Source organism: Furipterus horrens, unplaced genomic scaffold (assembly GCF_987537825.1).
Source record: "Furipterus horrens unplaced genomic scaffold, mFurHor1.1.pri manual_scaffold_4, whole genome shotgun sequence".
Lineage (NCBI taxonomy): Eukaryota > Metazoa > Chordata > Mammalia > Chiroptera > Furipteridae > Furipterus > Furipterus horrens.
The window spans coordinates 174,055,210-174,079,736 of record NW_028327174.1 but is presented as its reverse complement, the minus strand read 5'-3'; the positions used below and the strand labels follow the sequence as shown (position 1 = coordinate 174,079,736).

The 24,527-nt window shown below is 39.7% G+C and overlaps 1 protein-coding gene across 2 annotated transcripts in view; it reads left to right on the top strand.

Annotated features, from left to right (window-relative positions):
* Positions 1-16,124: 16,124 nt before the first annotated feature.
* The window catches only part of RNF38 (ring finger protein 38), a 51,275-nt gene continuing 42,872 nt past the window's right edge, over positions 16,125-24,527 (top strand). The window contains exons 1-2 of one of the 2 annotated variants that reach the window (XM_090274424.1): positions 16,125-16,242; positions 23,282-23,431. The gene's annotated coding sequence lies outside the window, so the exon portion shown is untranslated. The remainder of the gene's footprint in view (positions 16,243-23,281; positions 23,432-24,527) is intronic. The other variant, XM_090274425.1, reaches the window with a different exon arrangement.

Sequence of the window (24,527 nt, the reverse complement as noted above, 5' to 3'; positions counted from 1 at the left end):
TTCTTTCCCCTACTAAGTATAATATGTCTCTATCCATTTGTTCATTTATGGTGGGAAAGTCAAATTCTGTATCCTGCATTAGAGTCTGGAGATGAGATTTCTGCCCACCTCTGCCGGATACTTTTTACTTTAAAAAGGTTTTTCTCCTAATTTCTGAATCTTTGTATGACTGATTTTGTGCTTTTAGGTGATGGGATTTTTTCTGAAATACATGGGGCAGGGGAAGAGTAGTTTAAGGGTTTGTCACTTAATCAGCAGATCAAAGAACTTTCAGAGATGCTGTCCTTTCTCTCTTGCCTACCATGTGTATACTTGGGAAATGGAGAGAATGGATTAGGATCGCTTGACTATACAGTATTCCCTCACTTATTGCGGGTATTATGTTCTAGACACCACCATGATAGGTGAAAATCCATGAAGTAGGAACCTTACATTTATTTTAGTATTTATATATTTTTAAGGCTTTATAAACCCTTCCCATACACTTATAAACCGTTCCCAGTCCCTTATTAACCTTTCCCACTCCCTTATTAACCTTTTCTACACTTTTATAAACACTACTTATGTTCTTAAACATATTCTACACACTTAAACCTACGTAACTTTACCAACATACGTATACAGTACCTCAAAATCCCGTGATATGGCAAAAAATCTGCGATAAATAATTAAATATAATATTTTTAAAAATCCCACGATACAGTGAGGTCATGCTACGTGAACCACGATATAGCGAGGGACTACTGTATTTATAATTTATTTAACTGATTTAGTCAATAAAGAATATTGATTGGCAGCTATGTGTCTTAAGTACTTAGGCAATGTATCATGATAGTAAACAAAAATTGGTCTTGTTTTCATGAGTGTACAGTCTATCTGGGGGAGGCAGACAATAAAATAAACATAGTGGATGAATCATATGTTATAACAAACGCAGTGGATTGAAAAAAATGTAAAGCACAATAAATAGGATGAGGACCACCAGGATGGTACCCATTGCTTTGAATGGGATCATTAGGCATCATTCTGGGGAGTAGAGTGGTGGATAGCATGTTTTAAAACAGCTTCTGACATTTCTTTGTATAACAAACAAGTATTGGTTTTGCAAAACCAAAAATTAACCTGCTTCCCAATATATACAGCTTGGATATGTGCATGTTCTCTTTCTCCTTTTCTCCCTTTCTCCCCCTCTGCTCTTCTACCCCCCCTCCCCAACAATCTCTCCATTTCCCTCCCTCCTGCTCTCCCTCTCAGAATTGAAGGGATTGTGGAGCACAGCTAATTCAGTCCTCTGGGGGAGAAATGACTTGTTCAAGAGTTACCTACAGTGCTGGGGCTAGACCAGATCTTCTATCCCTGATACAAGTCAGGTAAAATAATTCCCTAGCTATTCTGAACACATCATCAAAACACATGTTGTTGCTTTTGCTTATTATCCTCACTTAACTTTCAGGCATGGCCCATATCTCAGATTTGGGAATAAAAGGTGATTTTTCTTAAAATTGCCTCAATTTTAATTATTCCTCCTGCCCCCCATTCCCCATCCTGGTAATTACTAACCTTTCTCTTTGGATTTGCCTATTCTGCACATTTCATATAAATGGAATCACAATATGTGGCCTGTTTGTGACAGGCTTCTCTAGCATGATGATTTCAAGGCTCATCTATGTTGTAGCATGAACCAGGACTCCATTCTTTTTTATGGGTGAATAATATTTCATTGTATGGATCTAACACATTTTGTGTATTCACTAGTTGATGGATAACTGTTTTCCTATTTTGTTTATTGTGAATAATGCTGCTATGAATATTTACATGCATGCTTTTGTTTGGTCACACAATAGATTTTTTTTTTTAATGTTTCGAGAACTGCCAAACTTTCTTCCAAAATGATTGCACCATTTTGCACGCCAGAAAATGCATGAGGGTTCCAGTTTCTACTCATCCTTGCCAACACTTTTTGATTCTTTTAAGTTATACCTATTGTAGTGAGTGTTAAGTGACATCTCATTGTGGTTTTGATTTGCATTTCTTTAGTGACTAATGATGCTGAGCATCTTTTTACATGCCTACTAGCCATTCCTAAATCTTCTGTGGTCAGTTAAAGAAAAGTCAGCTAAGGATCTTTGATTGTTCTTGCCACCTGTGCTTAAAAAAACATTGTATCTCCCCACATCTCCAGTAATATAGTTACAAGTGTCCATTATAAAAATTTGGGGAAATATTTACAAACAACCTTATGTCATAAGCAGACTCACCATTTCTACTCAACATAGCATTTTTCCTTCAGTTTTTCCTCTGTGTCCTCTGCATGGTTAAAATAAACGTAAATTGCGCTAATTATCTTTGTGTAATTGGTTACCCTAAAACTCAGTGGTTAAGAGTCGTATCTTTTAGTATCTTTCATGGCTTGGGGTTTTCTGTGCTCAGCGAGGTTGCTCTTGTGCAGTTTCTCATTCAGTTACCATCAAATGGTGGCTATGGATAGAGTCATCTTAAAGTATTGACTCACATGTTTGATGGTGGGTGCTGTGATTTCAGATGGGGCACTCAGCCTGAGCTTGGACTTCTCGCAGCATGGTGGCTTGATTCCAAGAGTGAGTGTCCCAAGGGGATCAGGCAGAGGCTAAATGACCTTTTATGACCTACCTTCAGAAGTCACAAAGTATCACAAGCCTGCCAAAGTTAAGAGGAGGGAACATCAATCCTATCACTGGGCAGGAATGTCAACATAAAGAGGATGAAAGACAGGAGAACTTATTACGGCCATCTTGGAAAATACTTTCTGCACACTTTATGTACCTGAAACAGCAGTTAAAGTGGCTATATAATGCTCCATCTTAAGGCACCATGGTAATTTATTGAATGTCTTTAATTGTGAAGCTTTAGAGATAGTTAAAAAAAAAACTCTTGTGCATTTATTTATTCAGCAAATATTTATTAAGTGCCTATTATGTGCCAGGCACTGTTGAGTCACCAGGATACAGCAGTGAAAAGACTGACAAGGAGGATGCTTGTTTTTTGGTGCTTATTTTTTTGTGGAAGAGGCGGAAAATGAACTGTGTATGTAAACCAGTAAAGAATCATACTCAAAAGTGCTGTTTAAGTAACTGGGCAGTTGGCTCTTCTAGATTAAGTTTTGGGAAGGCCTTTAGGAGAGTGACAGGCTAAGATCTGAATGATAAGAGTGAACACATTTTAGGGAGAGTAAACAGCTGTGCAAAGGCCCTAACACTAGAAAGATTGTGCAAACAGAAAGAAGGCTGGTGTGCACAAGCAAGGTGGACAAGGGTGCGAGTGGTATGAGAAGAGGCAGGCACAGGCCAGATCATGTGGATCCTGGTAAGACCAGGGAAAGAACTTTAGGTTTTATTCTGCTGGTTATGGGAAGTGTTAGGGTGGTCGGTGACACAGGCTGTGAAAGAATTCACAAAGGGAAGAAAGTGCAGAGAGTAAAGTTTTTATTTTACTTTCCCAAGAGAGGGAAAGGCCTGCTGTGGAGAGATGCACCAGCCTTGAGGGGAGGGGGCTTTGAGCTTTTATTAGGTGGCTGGGCTGGTTGTAGAGCAGCATGTTTCAGTTGGTCTTGCATAGGCTGCAGCTTGTTTTAATGTTATTGTTGGGCTCTTCCTGTCCTGTTTCCTAAGTTCTCAGAGCCTCTGCGCCTTCAGGGCGCTTCCAGTAATTTTCTAGTCCTGAGGATAAAGTCTCATAGAGCAGTTAGGGTTAATCATGCTTTATGGGGTCCAGCTAGCTCTGGTAAAGAGGCCCTGAGAAAGGTGTTTGCGTCCTATTAGGAAGCATTTGAAAGGTTTTAAGCAAAGGAGTGACATGATCTGACTTGTATTTTTAAAACACCTCTTTTGGTGCTGTGATAAGATTTCCTTTTATATTTGTGGTAAAATACACCTAACATAAAATTTAGCATCTTAACTATTTTTAAATTTACAGTTCAGTGGTGTTAAGTACATTCACATTGTGTGCAGTAAATCTCCATAGCTCTTTTCATCCCTCAAAATGTAAACTCCATATCCATTAGACAATAACTCATTTGTCCCTCCTCCCAGCCACTGGCAACTACCATTCTACCTTCTGTTTGTATGGAATTGAGTGCTCTATGTATGCTGTCTAAGTGGGGTCGTACAATATTTGTTTTCTTGTGATTGGCTCATTCCACTTAGCATCATGTTGTCAAGGTCCATCCATGTTGCAGCATGTGTCAGAATGTCCTTCCTTTTTAAATTGTTATCATTTCCACTATTGCAGATGTCCCCGTTCCCCACCCTTGCCTCCCTCTTCCCAGCCCTCACTCCCCTTAAGAATGATCTTCCTTTTTATGGTTGGATAATATTCCTTTGTGTGTTTATAACATACTTTGTTTACTCATTCATTCATGAACTCGGTTTTTTGTTTTCTTTTTTTCTTTCTTTTTTCATCTTCTGGCTATTGTGAATAATGCTGCTAGGAACATGGTATACAAATATCTCTTCGAGACCCTGCTTTTAATTCTTTGCGGTATATACCCAGAAGTGGAATTGCTGGGTCATTTGTGTTTTTAATATTTTGAGGAACCATTTGTGTTTTTAATATTTTGAGGAACCACTATTGTTTTCTATAGCAGTTGCACCATTTTATATTCCCACAAGAAGTGCACAAGGATTCCAATTTTTCCACATCCTTGACAACACTTGTTATTTTCTGTTTTATTTTTTGTTTTTTTTTTTTAATACTAGCCATCTTAATGGATACAAGGTAATATCTCATTATGGTTTTTGATTTTCATTCCCCTATTGATTAGTAATGTTGAGCATCTATTCATGTGGTTTTTTTTTTTTTTGTTTGTTTATTTGTGTATCTTTGGAGAAATGTCTATTCAAGTCTTTGCCTCTTTTTTTAAAAAATAAGTTTTATTTATTGATTTTTTTTTTTGAGAGAGAGAGAGAAAAAAAAAAGAAATATTGATTTGTTGTCCCACTTGTTTTTGCATTCTTTGGTTGATTCTTTTAAAAATTTATATATTCTGTTGATTATGCTATTACAGTCGTCCTGATTTTTCCTCCTTGGTCCCTCTCCACCTGGTACCCTGATTTTCTCCAGCAATCCTCCCGATCTTGGATCATGTCCATGGGTTGTGCATATAGGTTCTTTGGCTTCTCCATTTCCTATATTATTCTTAACACCCACCTGTTTATTTTGTACCAACCGATTATGCTTCTTAGTCCCTGCACCATTTCCCCAGTTCTCCCCTCTCCCCCCTCCCAGCTGATAACTCTCTAAATGATCTCCATATCTATGATTCCATTCCTTTCTGGTTGTTTGCTTAGTTTGCTTTTTTAGATTCAGTTGTTGATAGTTGCAGATTTGTTGCCATTTTAATGTTCATAGTTTTGATCTTCTTTTTCTTAAATAAGTCCTTTTAACAATTCATGTAATAATGACTTGGTGATGATTAACTCCTTTAGCTTTACCTTGTCTGGGAAGCACTTTATCTGCCCTTCCATTCCAAATGATAGCTTTGCTGGATAGAGTCATCTTGATTGCAGGTCCTTGCTTTTGATCACTTTCAATACTTCTTGCCAGTCCCTTCTAGCCTTCAAAGTTTCTTTTGAGAAATCAGCTGTTAGTCTTATGGAAACTGCTTTGTAGGTAACTCTCTGCTTTTCTCTTGCTGCTTTTAACATCTCTCTTTAACTTTTGGCATTTTAATTATGATGTGTCTTGGTGTGGTCCTCTTTGGGTCCAACTTGTTTGGGACTCTCTTTGCTTCTTGGACTTGTAGGTCTACTTCCTTCACCAAATTAGGGAAGTTTTCTTTCATTATTTTTTCAAATAAGTGTTCAGTTTCTTGCTCTTCCTCTTCTCCTTTTGGCTTCCCTGTGATTCAGATGTTGGTACATTTAGAAATGTCCCAGAGGCTCCTTATACTTTCCTCATTTTTTTGAATTTTTTTTTTCTTGCTGTTTTGGTTGAATGCTTATTTCTTCCTAATGTTTCAAATCGTTTATTTGAATCTCGGCTTCATCCCCTCCACTGTTGGTTCCTTGTAGGTTTTTCTTTATTTCACTCAATATAACTTTTATTTCTGCCTAGGTCTTTTTTATGCAGTTGCCATACCCAGTGAGTTCTTTGAGTATCCTAATCGCCAGTGTTTTGAACTTTTCAGATGATAGGTTGGCTATCTGCATTTTGTTTAGCTCTTCTGTTTTCTTTTTTCTTTTCTTTCATTTGGGCCATATTTCTTTGTCTCCTCAATTTGGCAGCCTCCCTGTGTTTGTTTCTTTATATTGGGTAGAGCTGCTTTGACTCCCGGTCTTAGGAGAGTGGCCTGTTGTAGAAAAGGTACCTGTAAATTGTGTGGGGCAGAGCCTTAGGTAATCTCCAGGGCAGGGCACCTCGCTTCACTGCTTTGTGCGGGGGACAGCTCAGAGAGGGGCAGTGCTGCTTCCTGACTTCTGGAGGTTTGCCCAGCACTCACCCTGTTTCCAGTCACTTCAGTTCTCCACTTATGTGACTGGTGCCCTTCCAGCTGGTGCTCTGGTGCTGAATTCCAGAGGGGGTGGGTCTATGTAAGTTCTAAGTCCATGCGGGCCCTTTAAGGAAAGTCTCCTGAACATCTAGCAGTTTCTTTCACCACCCCATCCCCCACTGGTTTTTATAGCTAGAAGTTATGGGGATTTATCTTCCTGGTACTGGAACCCTGGACTCTGCATTCTGGCCTGGGACTGGGACTCCTCCCTCCTGTGGTACCCCTCCCTCCCAAGGGATCCCTCCCAATTTTTATCCACCACATGTGAATGTGGGACCATCCCTTCAGCCACTTCTCCATGTCACACCAGGTCTCAGCTCCTCTGGGCATGTCTCCATGTCTCCGCCTCTCCTTTAACTCCTTGGTTGTCAGACTTTTGACTTTATACAGCTTGATTTTCTGATGGTTCTTGGTGTTACTTGTTTTGAGGTCTAGTTGAAATTCTTTCTGTAGTTGTGTGAGGAGCCAAAGCATGTTTACCTATGCCTCCATCTTGGCTGGATCCCTTTGGTTGATTCTTGTATGTGCCCTAACTGGGGATCAATCCCACAACCTTTGTGTGTCAGGATGACCCTCTAACCAACTGAGCTGCTCGGCCAGGGCTCCTTTGCCCTTTTTGAAATCAGGTTTTGCCCTGGCTGGTGTGGCTCAGTGGATTGAGAGCCAGCCTGTGAACTGAACGATTGCTGGTTCGATTCCCAATCAGCGCACATGCCTGGGTTGCAGGCCAGGTTCCTGGTAGAGGGTGTGCAAGAGGCAGCCAACTGATGTTTCTCTCTCACACTGATGTTTCTCTCCCTCCCTTCCCTTCTCTGAAAATTAATAAAAAAAATTTTAAAATAAAATTAGGGTTTTTTTTGGTTCAGTTGTAAGAGTTTTTTATATATTTTAGTATTAACCCCTATCAGACATAAGACTTGTAAATATTTCTCCCATTCCATAGGTTGCCTTTCCACTCTGTTGATTGTCCTTTGCATATACGTAGTTTTTATTTTGAATCCATTTTATCTATTTTTTTTCTTTTGTTGCCTGTCCTTTTAATGTTATATCCAAGAAATCATTGCCAGATCCAATGTTATGTAGGTTTTTCCCTATATTTTTTCCTAAAAGTTCTATAGTTTTAACTTTTATGTTTAGATTTTTTACTCATTTTTGTATATTGCAAAAGGTAAGGAAGGGAAGGGTCTTCTGTCCTTATTGCTTTGTGTATGGATATCCAGTTTTCCCAACATCATTGCTGCAAGAACTGTTTTTCCCCCACAAAAGATCTTGACACCTTTGTCTGTGTCATTTGATCATATATGTAAGGGTGTGTTTCTGGGTTCTCTGTTGTATTCCCTTGGTCTATAATGTTTGTCTTTATGCCAGGACCATGGTGTTTTGATTACTGTAGATTTATAGTAAGTTTTGAATAATCTATATCTAGAGCCTAGATTGCTAATAGAAGTGACTCAAAGAATTTGAGTATCATGAAGGAGTCTTTGTGAATATGATTGATGACAAACGGTATATGATTGTTTTAATGTTTATTTGATAGCTACTGAGGTTGTAGACGTCTATAGCTTTTGGTTCTAGTCATTTGTATTGCTTTAAAAATTGTCTTTTGCATATTTTTCTCTTCTTGGGATATTCCTATATTCCTATCACTTGGTTATGGGGTCATTAATCATTCCTCATATTTACAAAAAATTTCTCAGCTTTTAATTTTTAATAAATTATTTTTCATACAGAAATTTAAAATTATTTTGGGAGCAAGGATATTGGTATAGTTCTTTGAAACATATTTTATTGCTTTTATGTTTAGAGACTGTCTCCAGATATTTACCTACATTTTATCTCGTCGTCGTCGGCAGCCGTCCGTCTCGAGAGACGATGGTGTAGCTTCTTAAGAGTCTATCTGCACCGCCGAGAATGGCTGTGCAGTCCGACTCGGGAGTGACATGGTATCTGTCTCCTCCCGTGTTGAATCGACATCTTGTGATGACGCTGAAGCTACAGAGCCTAGGCAGGGTAATATGGAGGGTCTGCTGTTGCCCATGCAGCAGACCCCCCCTCTCTTCGCAGCTGAAGGGTCCAAGGGAAAGACGGAGTCGATACAGCTTGGGTTCAGGTGCGCCGCAGGAGTTGCCGGTGTTGACTACAACGTCAAACCGCCTTAGGGACTCCGGCTCCGGATTTTATACTTTCTGAGCTATAGTATCACGTGATCCGATGTGTTTTTAAATAGATTCTCTTTGCCTTATTGTGAAATATCTGAGGTGACTAGAAACGCCATATAATGATAAGTATTCTGAGAATGTCATTTGGCATTCTTTCTTTTTTGCCTTTGAAGTGCCGTTGCCTGCTAAGCTTCTTTTGTTTTCATTTATAAAACACTGTTGTAACAGGAACAAGCACGCGAAACATGGATATATAAACTTCTATGATAGCTTAAATGTTATATTTGCTTTACAAAGAGTTGCTCTGCTTTAAGGGTTTTTATTTAGGGTTATCATTTCTGTTTAGTGGTGTAAATTGGAGTTCTGCTCAGGTAACACACTTCTTTCTTTAACTTAGGTAAAGTTAGAAAGGCCTGTTGAATTTGGCATGGGTAGGATGATTCAGGGTTTTTAGAGATGTGCCATGTATCACAATATCTGCGCAAAACCACTCAGGTTAGTCAGGATCCTAAAAGTGGGTCCTCAGTAGAAGTGACTAGGACACTGGCTGCTTCAGTGGTCTGATCACATTTCAACACAAGATGTTAGAATTCTATAGCAGGGATCATCTAGAATGAGTTATCAACTATGTAGTCACATGAAGTCCACCAGGATTCCCTAGAGGAAGTCTGTCCCTCATCACACATGGGGGATGTGCTCTGATCCACTTAAAGAACATTCTCATGTTTCTTCATCTCAAACATTGTAAGACTTCCTCTCATTCCCATGTCATTTTTCAGCAGTGTTTTTTCATTGTTCTGCCCAAAGTGAAGGAGCTAGTTGTCTGTGCTTCTCTGTTCCTTAATCAGTGCTTATCCCATCAATTATATTCTTGAAGCCCTTACACAGTAAGTATAGTCCATGTTCAGTGACTTCAGATCATATTTTCCTTCAGTGCCTTCTTTGCCTGTGGCTATTCAGTGGATTTTGTGAAACTATACTCTCAGGGTGTGATATTCCCTGAGATTAAGCTGCTGGAGCAATTTAGAATGAGAGACATAGGCACTAGAATTTCTCCTAAGATGTATCTTTTTCACCAGAACAGACTGAGCAAGGAGACTTTGAGATCCGTGCTTCAAAGGTACATGTTAAGGCAGGTCATGCCTCAGAGTCAGCTCTTTCCCATTCACCCTGCTCCAGAGACGGCGTATACTATGATGTACGGTGCATGCTTTATTTGTACCCTTGCCACTCCGTTCCTGGTTTGGTGTAGGTCTTCTTATTTTTCTGTTTCTCACTCGGTTTATCCTAGGCACTCAGGTTTATTCACTCACCCCCCTTGAACTCCTTCCTGGCTGACGACTTGTCACCCTGGGTCTGCTTTAGTTTCTTCCTGGCATCTGCCACCTGAACTGTGGGTCTGACCACTCCCATCCCAAAGCCTGTATGGCTGTATTATAGGAGGTTTTCAGTGGGTTTGGGTTTGGGTGCACTTTTGCAACTATAACTGGTAGCTGCTGATAATTAACCATTTCATTCTGACAGGATAACATGGGTGAAAGTATTTATGCTGCTTTTTTGCATTAGATCAAGTCTTGTCATGCTTGTAGGTCAGGCATAGACTGACTGCTCAGTGCTAGGCCAATACACCTTTCTTCTGAGCAGTTTCATCTTATTAGGTTCTTTCAGCTGGCTTTGGTGGAAGAAGAGGAAATTTTAGGGGAGGAGGGTGAGCAGAACTCTCTTGAGGAAATTTTGAAATTTTTTTTGTGTTTCCTTGTTCCTCTCTTTTACTGCCCACTCTGTTTCTGTACCCCATTTCTTGTGAATTTACCTATTGAGAAAAACATTAGGCATAACACTGATGTGAAGTATTTACATATCATTAATTAAACTATTTCTTGAGATCTTGCCATATGTTAGACCCCTTGCCAGAATCAGTGAGATTGAGTCTATAGCTTGAAGAAGTTTACTGTCTAATGAACAAGAGAGTTAAGCAAATACGTATTTGCAAGGTAGGGGATTAATGCTATTTTAGAACACAGAGCAGAGGCCACTAACTCAGCAGTAGTGGTTTGGGTCGGAATGAGGTTATAGTCAGGAGACTTGGCAGTGAATATTATGGCAGCACAGTGTCTGTTACTGACACTGTTAACAGTGGGAAGCTGCCTCCTCATTACAGAGGTTGCAGCCTTCTGGCAGGAAGGCCATTCCCTACCCAGCACCTTCCTTTGACAGAGCAGGGCCCCAAAGTGTGAGCTTTTCTTTTCCTGATATTTTTCCTTGATATGCATGGTTCTTCAGTATCTGGACAAGTGAGTCTTTATCTGTAGCTGTTCAACCATGTCTTTCAGTCTGTTAAACTAGATATCCCTCCTTCCTTTTTTGTTTTTCTCTGTCAGCAAAGATTCTCCCAATGTGGACTTCAGTAATATACAAACAAGGAGAAATGGGACCTGCCCCAGAGGAGCTTGTTACAGTTTAATTGGGAGAAATAGACATTTAGTAAATACTGTAAGATGTTGTGATAGAAGTGTGTAGAGGGCCAAGAAAGCCTATAGTCTCATAATCATATCTTGTATAAGGTCCTTCAGAAAACTATTAGATATTCCTCGATGTCTACAAATGCAAAATGGAGCACAAAACTGAATTTTATATTTAATATTTTGCAGACTACTATTACATAAAATTTGTTTGTAATTACTGTTTATAAAGTGTATTTGAGCTCTGGCCAGTGTGGCTCAGTTGGTTGGAGCATCGTCCCGTAACCGAAGGTTGTGTGTTTGTTCCCTGGTCTAGGCATGTAAGGAAGGCAACCAATCGATGTTACGCTCTCAAATGGATGTTTCTTTTTCTTCCTTCCTTTCTCTCTAAAAGCAATGAAAAAATGTCCTTGGGTGAGGGCGTGGGGAAGTGTATGTGACAATGGACTTCCAGCAGTAGTGCCCTTCAGATTGACAGAATGTGAGTTAGTTTACTAGAAGTTGATTGTGAGTTTGAGAATGAAGAAAAAATCTTAACAAGAAATCCATAATTGCTAAGGAAATTTAATTCCAAGTTCAGTTGACTAACCAGCGAATTCTATCAAACATTTCAAGAAAGCATAACACCCATCTTCTGGAAACTTCTCTAGAGAATAGAAAAAGAGAGAACACTCCTTGATTTCATTTTCTGAGGCTAGCAAAATCTTTGTAACAAAACTTAAGAAGGACATTACAAAATATAAAATAACAGCTCATCTCACTCAAGAATACAGATGGAAAAATTCTAAACAAAATATTGGCAAACCAAATCCAACAGTATATAAAAAGGGTAATACAATAAGACATGGTTTTATTAGAAATGTGAAGTTAAAACGTCCCCAAACCAACCACTGTAATTCACACATAACAGAAAAATCATCATTAGCTCACAGATACCAAAACAATGGTAAAATTAAACATCCATTTATGATAAACTTTTAACAAAGTAGAAATAAAAGAGAACTACTTTTATTTGCTAGAGAAGTCTACAAAAAAAAAAAAACTACTGCAAACATACTTAAATGTGAAATCTTGAAAGTCCCCCTTCTCCTTTTTTTTTTTCCAAATACAAACAAAAGTTTATTTACAAAGTCACAGAGATAGAAGTGAGCCAGCTGGGCTACATGGGCTCAGGAAACAAGCTGCAGAGGCAAAAGAAGGGCCCTTGAAACTTAGAAGAAAGCAAGGATATACATGCCTAGGGGAAGGAGAGGAGAGAGGTGCGGGAAAGGGAGAGGGGCGGGGGTGTGCCACTGAAAGTTTTCCAGTTTTGAAATAAGAAAGAAATGTCTGTTCTATCTATTTAGCACTGTACCAGATGGCAGTAAATCAAGACCAAATTAAAAAAGGAAAATGTGTTGGAAAGAAAGAAATGAACAGTCATTATTTTCTGCTAACAGGATTATAGGCATAGGAAATTCAGAAGAATTAAGATAAACTATTATAATTAATAATTATATATAAAACCTAGAATAAACCTAAGAACAGATATCTGCAAGACCTCTACAGGAAACTGTGAAGCATTATGGAAAATATTAGTGACTGAGACAATATAAGGATGCATCTGCTCATAGATTGAAGATTCAATATCGTAAAGATATCAGCACCCTTTAATTCATCTCTAGATTGAGTGCAGCCCAATGAAGATTTCAGCTGTTATTGACACGTATATGAATGGTAGGACAGCAGGGTAGACCACCTCAGTGACCAGACACATTTGAAAGAACTTTAGTATTTTCCTTTTTGGTAAGCAGTGTATTGGTATACAGGGTTCTTCCACTATCTTAAAGTAGAGCATTGCTATGAAACCTTTTGTAAGTCAAAATAGAGTAAAGTGAAGAAGCAGTTACCTTAGCACACATCTTGCTAATGGATGCACAAAATAAATTGAGATGAAACACCGATGTGCACAGATACAGTTCAGAGCAAAGACAGCTTGTGGCTGAGATCCTGAGCATAGCTGCCGGGGAATGCGCTCACTGGTGCCACTCTTGCTGCTCAGGTGCACGCTGCTTCCATAACAGCTTACAGCAAAACAAATGATGAACCCTGTTTTTACTAAATCCTCTTCAGATCCCTTGTAGTTAGTGAAACAGACCCTAATGTAGGTCTATTGTGAAAGCGAAGTGATATAAAGCAGGCTTTTTTGAAAGTGGGGGATACCTGTATTTTTATTTTAGGAGAGGACTTGGGATACTTCAGGAAGAAGTTTTTTGTTGTTGTTCCACTTATTTACTCATTCATTGGTTGGGTCTCATATGTGCCTGACCAGGGATCGAACCTGCAGCCTTGGCACATCCGGACGTTGCTCTAACCAACTGAGCTACCCAGCCAGGGCCCTAGGAAGAAGTATTTTTAGTAGTCGTTCACAGTTTTGTTTTGTTTTTGAACTTTTTATAAGAGTTTATTTGAGCCAAACTGACAACATATGCAAAGGAGCAAGATCTCAAATACTCCATTCACAGTTTTCACTTCTGTTGTGAAAACCAATTTTAAAGGGCAGTCTTAGAGTCAGAATTCTCAAGAAGTTCTTTTCACAAGCAACTATTCTACAAGTATTGTGCTGTCCCCTAGCACATGTGGCAATTTAAACTGATCCTGGTCAGTTCATTACTTGCACTAGCCCTGTTTCAAATGCTCAGTAGCCATATATAGCTTGTGGTCACTTTTGGATGGTGCAGATATCAAACATTTCTATCATCGCAGAAAGTTTTATTTGACACCTCTAACAAGGTTTCCCATTTTTTTGGTCAGACACCAAATAAAATTATAGGTGGAGTTGAGCAACTGCTCTGATATAATTGGCCCACCTTAAAGCTTGTCATTGGGTGTTTATTAGCAGGGTACCAGATTTTTTGGTTAAAGTCAATTAGAGAAGAAATTGAAGTACAACTTTCAAACTATCCAACCTTGAGGGGAGAGAGCATTGTTTACATCTAGGCACACTTCTTGGGTTAAGCCCTTAGTGCCCACATAGCTGATATCTTAACCATTTGAGAAGCAGTTTGCCTCACAAAGTGGAATTCAGATAACCTGAAGGGTTAGGAACCCTGGAGGACTGTAATAGATTTTTGCTGCTGAAATTCAACACTTAAGAAATCTGATTCTTATGATTGAACAACTCCTAAATGGTCATTTCTTTCCCCTTTGCTAATTTTCCCCCCCACTTTCCCTCTCATCACATAGCCTGTATCCAAATATACAAGAAAAACTGTCTCAGGGTGGTATTGTGTAAGGAAGCTTGTGTGGCTGAGATTCTGGTGGAAGATCTATAATTCTAGGTCAATCCACAGCAGTAGAGGGGGAGTTGTGAGGAATTCAGATGTTAGAAATAGATTACATTAGCTGCATCTAAAGGTGTGGTTGGGACTTGTGACTCTGTACCATGAAATGGAAAATAAAAACGTAAAAAATTGGATGTAATCATCCCCAAATTGGCTGCTTTGTAGACTGGCAGAAAGAGCTTTGGGGAAAGAATCAGCTATGTAACTGGACTGCATAATGGTGGTTGGGGCCAGGGGAGGGGTTGTGTTCATCAGGGCCGTTGTCTCATTTTAGCTTTTCTTTGTCCAGGAATTGTAAAAGCCTGTAATATTACTCCTGGAACTTTGATGCATCAGTTGCTAAGTACCTGCTGTTGTGTTTCAGGCCGTAGGTTTGGACTTTGGGTTACAGAGTCAAAACATCTTAGTGCTGAGTCTAATATGGGAGACAAATGTATAGAAATAATTACTGTGTAGTGTTATTCATACTTAGAGGTTCAGAGGCTCCTGTCCGGAACATCATTTTAGTCTGATTCCCTAATTTTGTACCAGAAACAGCTGAGGCCTAAAGCGAACACGAGATTGGTTTTAGTAAGGCCAAAAGAACTAGAACCTGTTCCCTCTTCCCTCATTGGACCATTGTAAAATATGATCACCATCTTAAAGACATCATGAAATTCCTGTCTGCTTAAAGCGTACTTCTTCCATAATGTCCCCTTGACTGCCCTCCTTTCCTCCAATACCACTTAACTATCTTTTCCTTGTATTGTGCTTTTTATGGAAGGTCTTCCTGTTTTTTAGATCTTGAACATGATCAGATCACCAAGTCGGCTTCTGTCTTCGTACTTATCTCATTTCCCATCTTCATCACGGTCTGATTAACTGTCACTTCTTAAAATCAAGCCTTACAGTTGGACAAGTTGGGTTTGAACCTGCTTGCCTCTGTTGTGGGACACTTTGCCTCTACATCAGTAAAAATCGCTCAGGCCACATGAATTCGTATTGTGCATCTGAGTGAGGTCAGTTAACTGGGAGGCACAGACCAGCAGCAACGATTTAGGGAAAGAGAATTGAGAAGCGCAGTCCTCCGGCTGTCCCGCGTGGGGGCTCAAGAGGCAGGCAAGGGCGGGGCTGAGCCAGGGCGTTCGCAGAGACCTGGCTCTGTTGACGGAACTACCTAGCCGTTCGCAGCCCCGCCCCGCTCCGGCCCGCCCCCTCCCCTGCCCACTGCGGGGAGGAAACAAAGGGTACTGGGCGTGGAGGGGTAAAGAGGCCGAGCGTTGAGCGTGCTAGGTTTGTGCCGGCAAGGGGGCGGGACCAGGGCGGACCAGAACCAAGAAGTGGGAGGGCCGTGTGCTCGCGCATCACACGGTCTAGGGGCGTCGCCTGCGCACGCAGCACAGAGGAGTGCGCCGGCGCGCAGTGAGCCGGGTACCCCAGCACCGTGGCTGGGTGCACCGGGGCGGGGTCCCTCGTGCAGTGGTGCGGGGCGGGGCGGTGGCCCGGGCAGTTAGGGCGCAGGGGCGCAGAGTATGGAGCCCCCAAGGCGCTAGCCACTGTATCTGTTCTGGGCGTGTAGCTGTCGTTTCCTGGCGCGGCCCGTGTGATGGTACCGGGAGGAAGGAAGCGTCTTGACAGCGCCTCGGTCGGATCCCTGGTTCCGGGGGTGAGGAGGCCCAGGGACGAGGGAGCTGGCGAGCTGGCCGCTGGCTGGGCAAGCGGTCACAATAGCAGGCGACGTGCCAGCAAGAAGCTGCGGGAGCAGCCCCGCAGGGCGGAGCCTTTCCTCGCAGGTACTGGAAGCAGCAGCCGTTGGTTCCCGCGCTAGGGCGGGATGGGCCGAGCCCCCAGGCCTCTGGGAGGCTGCGGGGCCTCACCCTGCAGCAGGCGGAGGTGTGATTGTCCTGTGTTCAGCGGGGTGCGGCCGGATCACCAGGCGGTCTTTGTTTCCCAGGCGGTGGCAAGGAGGAGCAGGCAGAGCCAGCAGGAGTGCCGGCGGACTGCCGCCTGGCAGATGGCCTCGCTCTCTGGCTCCCTCCCCTTTTGCCAAGGCGCAGGTGAAATGATGTCACCCGGGAGAACGCGGAACCAGTCGAAAGGGTCCTCTCTCGTCTCCTTCTGCCGCCGCGGGTTTCTGGACAGGCTGAGTTTTATTCACAGGGAATGAAAGTTCTTCCTCTCTGGGCTGAAGAATGAGAGAGGTTGGTTTTGAACCGGGAGTTTAAAATTATTGAGTGCTAAAGTTTCATTTCCCTTTGTAGGACTTAGAAGGGACTTCGCTTTTTCTTTGTGCTTCAAAAATGATGTATACTGTTATTAAGTAAAAGTTGGATATGCTGGTTCTTCTATCATAAATAGAAACACAAATAGTTACAGCATATGATTTGCGTTTTTCCCTTAACGAGGTGCATTCAGTGGACGAAAATTTAAGTATGTTCTTTTAAAGGTTCTATCTGGCCTTGATTGCAGTATGGTTAATACATTTATCACAGAATTCCTTTACATAGCAAGCAGCTGATAACGGCTTAAATTTTTTAAAAAAATCCATTCACACAGTTTTTAAGAAATCAAAACAATAGAGATCTAGCGACAGTTGGAGTCAAGGTAAAAATTGTTCCAGTTTTTGGAGAACATGGTCTAATAGAAATTGGACTTATGGAAATAACAATACAAAAACAAATATAAGTATCAGATCAGTTGCAGTGAAGCTAGAGTGTACCTGCAATCCAAAGATGCAATTTGTTACTGGATTTTCAAGTGGGAATTTTATTACTTCATCTACCCTTTTCTCCAGTGTTTGCTGGCTTAATAAATTTAATGGCATAATATATTTCACTTTTTGAAAACCTATTAAAACTTAAATCTGTTACAGGGGTTCAGTTTTAAATTGATTTCTATTATTTTCTGGAATACTTTTTTCTAAGAATTTGTGGCCTTTTAGAAGCTTTATTGAATCAATTTTGCCACAGGCCTAACTATGTGGGCCTCAGGTCCTCATCTGTAAAATATGAGAGTTGGATTTAAATGACTTTTGTGGTTTCTCCACTTTTGACATCTTTTGTGATTCTAGAAAGTAGTTTGTGTTTTCTGTACTTGTTGAAATTTACCCACCTGTTTTTTAAAGCTAAATTAAGTTGGCAAGTGTTAATCTAATCTGATTAAATACTGGGAATTTACTAAAGCAGCCTGATTTTTGATGAAGGGTGGACAGAGGATGGCATAGTTAGATATAACTGAGTCTGTTAGCATCATAATGTAGAGTGTAATTCTATTGTCCCTCTGCCAACAGCTGGGGGTCAGGCTTTTATTCACATTTTATTTGTGCTCATTTTTTACTTTTCCCCCCAGGCTGTGGGTGGGAAGCATGAGTATAAAAATATCCTTAGATAAAAATCTGAAATTATTGATCAACATGGAAAGGTTATTGGTCAAGATTATCTTCTACTTCCAGTCTGTTCCATCTGTTTCTCTCTGTGCTGCCCAGTTTTGTTTAGGCTGCCACCATTCTGTAATTCGTTTTGTTGGAAAGGTAGTTCTTGATTAGTCCCATGATTGTTCTATAGTGTCTGCTTTTATATAGAGAGTTACTGATTTTCTGGTTGTTTTCCTATTAATCACCTTTGTGCATTTTCACTTGTTCTACTTTGATTAATTCATGGCTTGCTTTATTTGAGAGTGTACAGATTGTAAACACATTTGAACCCTGTAGTTCTAGTTTATTCAGCAAATGTTAAATTCCTAATGTGACATTGTCTATCTGGAGGAGATCAAGCAACTGTTTGAACTCTATATAGTAAATTAACTGGTGAGAAATTTGAGCAAATAGATAGATGAAGACTGTAGCTCTTCATTCCCCCTCAATATCCTTTCTTGTTCTTCTTTTAAGTATTTAAACACTTTACCTTCTCCCTCCTGTTTGAACATATTACACCTAATTCCCTTTGTTAGGGGACCCTGTTGTCTTCATTATTAGTTCTTGTCAAATTTCCTCACTATACTGAATCTCTGAGGGCAATGGCTATTTCTTTTTTCCCACTGTATTCACAGCATGTAGCATGTGGTAGACATGAATAAATATTTGGATTAATTATGATTTTTATTTAGTAAGAATCAGAGAGAGCTCAGTCACACTTTATCTTTTCAAATACACACGCAACTAATTTTTGTATCCATTCGGACTGGATGTTTTCCAGACCTATATAATTCTTAGAGCTAAATCTAGAAGAGAGATATTTTAGAACAGTTTACTAAGAAGTTACCAGCCTACATAAAATGATTTTAGATACAGTTGCTTGGGGGGGGGGGTGTGTGTGATAATCTTTGTGAAGGCAAATCTGGCTTGTGGGAGGAAAGAAACAATTTATTAAAAGAATGTGTAATTTATTTTCTTAATCTTTATGTCCACCTTCTCAATACAAGTAGTGGTTAGAGACCTTAGTTGCATGTGCTTCCTTTCTCACCTCATTTATTTCGGTACTGTAGTGTGGGGGAGGGGCTAGAGTGGAGCCTTTTGGCTGCTTTCACCAAGCCTGGCTCTTATTTGCTTCCAGAAAGTCATGGGCCCTTAACTCAAGAATGGCAATAGTAGTTTGTTTTTTAAAATGATTGTCCCAGTGCTGGACAGTAACGATCTTCCCCCGGTAGGTGGGATCAGTCCTTGAATAATTTAATGATGCATAATAGTTCACCAAGCACAGTTACCATAATCTTACTTAGTAAATACTTGTTTGTTAAACATTTAGGTTACTTCTAGTTCTAAATTGTTGCTATTAATGTGCTATGATGGACACATTTGACAAACAATTTTTCCAATATTTTGGAGTATAACCTGAGAATTTATCAGAGAAAAGATTACTGATTTCAAAATTTTAAATCGTTAATTAAACCTACCTGATTACTTTCTAGGTGATTAATATTTGCCATCACAAAAGCAGTGAGGCTATTTGGAATTTTAGATAATTTGGATTTGACCTCTTCATTTTTAGGTATCCTGACTTAGACCTACAAGTGTAAGGGACTTGGAGTCAACCCTAAGCATCTGACCCATCTTTTGTCTTTCCCTTCTATTAGGCTATGGTTTGAGTGCTGCTGACCAGTTGGTGTTATAGCAAGTAACGGTTTACATTTTTTTTCTTTTTCTGGAGAGTAATGTGGCTATTTTGGAGAAGGCTGTTCAGGACTTTAAGCAGTTTATTTTGTAGAAAGCACATTATTTAATACTGGCCTAGATGGCATACACCTGCTCATCCTGTGCCTCACCTCTGTGAGAAAAAATGTAAATGAATGAAGAAGGAATCTGTGATCAGAAGCTATTTTTGGAGGAAACAAGTTCTGGCACAATATCTCGACCTAAGTCCTATGTTATTTTTAGCACAATAACTGATAATAATTACTACACTCTCCAAAACAAAAGGTTAAATTCTTGGTTATGTTATGGTTACCAAGACAGGGAAAGGCCACATTAAACAAAAGGTATCCTAAAATAGTACTGTGTTGTGCTCAAAAGGTTAAATTGTTTTATATAACTTTAGTTTTGTGAAACATTGCTTTTCTTAGTTATGCTGGTAGATTAGTCATACAATTATATATAAATAAATATTAAAAAATGAGAAGTGTGTGAATTGCATGTTTAATCCTATCAGGGATGTTCCTTTGGCATGAATTCTTTAATATTTGCATTCTGAGAGAAGACTGAAGTTGCCATGTCTGTGTAATGTTCAACAGTTGCCATGTTAAAGAAAAATATAATTGTTTCAATTTTCAGACATAGTGTAACCTCTAATTTTAACTGAGGGAAAATTAGGGCAGTAGTGGAAATTTATGTCAAACAATTGAAAAAGAAACAAATATGTTTTAATATACTTAATATAGCTTTTAAGTAGGCGTGTGGAATAGTTGTTAGTTACTAATCCAACTACATTATAAAGAAGAATGTTACTTTTAAAATTCTTAAGCTACAAAGTGATTTCTTTAGTGGGCTCAGGATAAACCTTAGAGGCCTAGGCTTGGCTTGAAGTAATGGCTCTGGTGTTTGAGATGTGTGGTTTTAAGTCAGTCAGTCCTGAGTTGCAGTGGGTAAAGATCAGAGAGCCCAGTTCAGTTCCTGGTGTGAAGTTAGCTATTTGGAAATTGATATTTTAAAAGCTGCTGCATTGCGTAAAGATGTCTTAATTTATCTCTCATAATCAAATTAGTATAGCTAAAATTCTGGAGAAGAGACTTTCCTTTGAGTATGGTACAACAATTTTTATTATACATACACATATAGTGTGTTAGTTTTCTATTATGTTAAACTTGCCACAAATTTAGTAGCTTAAAACACAATCTGTTATCTCACGGTTTCCATGCATCAGGAGTCCTGGTATGGCTGGAGGGCTCAGTTTAAGGTCTTACCTGGCGGGGGCTGTGATTTCATCAGAGGTTGTTGGTATAATATGATTCTTGTGATTGTAGGACTGAGGGTCCCCCGTTTTCTTAAGCTGTCTGTTGACCGCTCTCAGCTCTTAGCAAGTGCCATCAGGTCTCTCCCACATGGCCCCTTAATGTATCTTCTCACAGCATAGCAGCAAGCAGGTTTGACAGAATTTCTTTGGGAAGGGTTCTCTTCCTCTTGAGAGCTTTCTTTGATTAAGTCAGGCCTACCCAGGATAATCTCCCCTTTGTGATTAACTCATACCAACTTGGAATTTTAATTACATCTGAAAATCCCTTTACAGAAGTGAAAGGATTTATATAATTTAGGTCCTGTGATTAACCGACTCATGGAAATAAAATTGACTGTATTTCTAGTCCTACCCATACATATACCAGGGAGGGATGGATTATACAGATGTTATACCAGCGATGGGAATCTTGGTGGTCGTCTTAGAATTCTGTCACCCGCGCCCACACACAATGATTGTATATGATTTTATCTTATCCAGTGGGGGCATCTGGTTTTGATGAAACCCATCTATCATTTTTGTCCCAGATCTGTATTAACTACAGGAATTGAATATAGCTTTTCTCCATTGTATTGTTTGTCCTTCCTTTTTATAGACAAATGGCCAAAGGAAATTATGGGTAGGAGAGGAATATGCTTCAAAATTAATTAACTGTGGCCATAGTGGCCAGAGTTTGCCAGTTCCTTAAATTTTCAAAAGAACAGAATTAAGGAGAGGAAAACTGACCTTCTGATTCTGTTTTCCCAGCCAGCTACTTGAACGAGCAGTTTGTAAGAGTGCTACTCAAACAGACTGCTTATAGGTATGATAGTTGAAGGCAAATGGCCATATTTAAAAAACTCTTCAAGTACTTACTGTGCAAATTATAAGCTTAAGAAGATTGCAAAAAGAATATGAAACCAACGTAAAGGAACAAATAGTTTTGAGAGAGGAGAGAATTGCTTAAGTGGTTTTAAAAAAGTAATCTTTAGATTGAGGAGTCAGGAATGTGAAGTAAACATTTTCCTATGAAATTTTTTCTTACTCTTATCCTCAAATAAACTCAAAGCTCCTACCTCTATCTAATTTTTTTCTATATTATGACGTTTAAGACATTACCCTATAGTTGGCTGCTTGCATCATCCCACACACACACTAGAATAAGCTTTTTGCGGGCGGGATTTGTTTTGTTTTCCTTCTTAACATAACTCTTCGCTTATAGGAGGGAGTCCGTAAATATTCTTTGATTCAGCAATTCATACTTCATCATAGTGGTAAAGGATATTAGCACATTCATGTTTGTAGTGCAGAGATAAGCTTTTAAGTTCATGTTCAAAACATTTTGTGTAGCAGAACTAATTCTAAAGGTACTGCCCTTGAGTGTTTCGCTTTTACTTCTCGAAAGATCTTTGGAAATAGTTGCATTCTTCCCAACCGACATGGTTGTCTGTTTACCAGGCTTAGAGCAAACCAGAAACAAATTTATAAATAGCAGGATTATTATTATATAGCATGCCACTTCATAATCTGTTTCTGCCTTGCTCTCTGGCTACTTCCTTACTGACCAGCCATACTGAACGCTTTTAGTTTCCTGACTAGACTGCTCTCTCTTGCCAGTTATCACTCCATAGCATCCGGTACCTTATCATTAACAAAGAAAGATGATGCTCTCTATTGTACAGTGATGTGCTTTTATTTCTTTTTTATAGCATACACTTCTTGAAGGTAGGAAGCCATGACTTTTTTTGGTGTAGTACCTGTCACAGAGTTAATACTTATGTAAGGGAATGAAGCCCTAGAGACAAGACAGCCGTAAAGTACATGGCCTTCAGTGCAGGGACAGGAAGGCAAGAACCCTCACCCTCAAAGGCAGTTCACGACACAGCACAGTGGAACAGTGATGCTTATGATGTCCATGATTTAAAATGCTACAGATTAAGTATATTTACATAAGAGTTCAAGGAGATTAACCTGCAACCAAGTCATGCATTCAAAACAGGCAGTCATTTATGTACTTCAGAGCTTATGATCTGGTCTTTTATTCTTTAGGAAAGTTTCTAGGTTTTGTGTTGAATAGAGGTGAGATCACCATGGTCTTGTTTTTTGTTTTTTGTTTTTTTTTTTTATGCCTATGATCTCTATAGAAGTTTAGAAATTATATGGGAAAAATAGGAAAGAGTTTGTGTTCTTGAGCAGTGCTATTTTGCCGTAAAAGTTTTTGTGAGATCCATTGCCAGGGGCAGCCTTTGCCATCCTTACCTTTGTTTTGATGTTTAAGATTAATTTTTAATTTCTTTCCAGTCTGCTAAATCAAATACCTAGAAAATCCAGACTGTCCTTCATAGGCATGATTCTCCACTTTGGTGCAGCTAGCCATGAACTATCCTTTTCTTCTCCCTCTTTTTCCCAGATATCTCCCGGGGCCAATTCAGCACCTCTACCTGGCCATCCTAACAAGGTGATTTGTGAAAGGGTGAGACTTCAGAGCCTGTTCCCTCTCCTCCCAAGTGATAAGAACACTACCATTCAAGAGGATGCTCACTTCAAAGCTTTCTTCCAGGTTCTTATATATTTACCCTTTCCCTACACAGGGCTGAAAGTCACAGATAACATTCTTGGTTGTTTCTAGGAAGGCTTGAAACAAAATTCTCAATATCTTCCTTCTTCTTTTCTGTTGTATGTGGGAATAAGTATTCTTCTTAGAGAACTTCTTTAGTAAAACTTTTTCAGCCTGCTTTTCTGAAGAATGTTTGTCTTCTCTTGAGCTGCTATTTAGTTGTTGACCACTTAATATTCTTGTTTTGATCTTTTGGTCTTAATCGCTTGTCCTAATAGGCCAAGTTCTGTAGGAAAGTAAAATGTATTACAGATTATGGTAAATTGTGTAGGAAAGTAAAAAGTATTACAGATTATGGTAAATTGTGTAGGAAAGGAAAAAGGGAAGCATGAAGCATGTAAGATATTTTTTAAAGTTATCACTATTTATTTGCTTAGAGCCCAGATTTATATAGTAATGCATATTTCAGAGAGAAAACAAGCTTACTTGCCTTTAATGACTTTTGATATCTGGGTAAGGGTGATTAAAATTTTTGTTACATATTAATTGAAAATGAGATGTGAATGGATTGAAATATCATTATATTATTAACAGTTAAGATTACTAGGATATGCTCACATAAATCATTACTAAACTTTTACTCCCTTAATCCAGTTACCACAAAAGAAACTAAATTACAGAATTGCTTCTTGGATGCTTTGCCCACTTTATGTATTTGTACATGTGTATATAAACCTGAGACGCCCTGGCTGGTTTGGCTCAGTGGATTGAGCGTCGGCCTGCGAGCTAAGTGTCGCTGGTTCGATCTTCCAGTCAGGGCACATCAGAGAAGGAAAACTCTGACTCCAAAAAACCTCCGCTGCCTTGCGGCATACCTCTTCAGGGGAAAGGCTAAGGGAGTAAACCCCGACAGAAAATCCGGAGCCGGAGTCCCTAAGGCGGTTTGACGTTGTAGTCAACACCGGCAACTCCTGCGGCGCACCTGAAGCCAAGCTGTATTGACTCCGTCTTTCCCTTGGATCCTTCAGCTGCGAAGAGAGGGGGGGTCTGCTGCATGGGCAACAGCAGACCCTCCATATCACCCTGCCCAGGCTCTGTA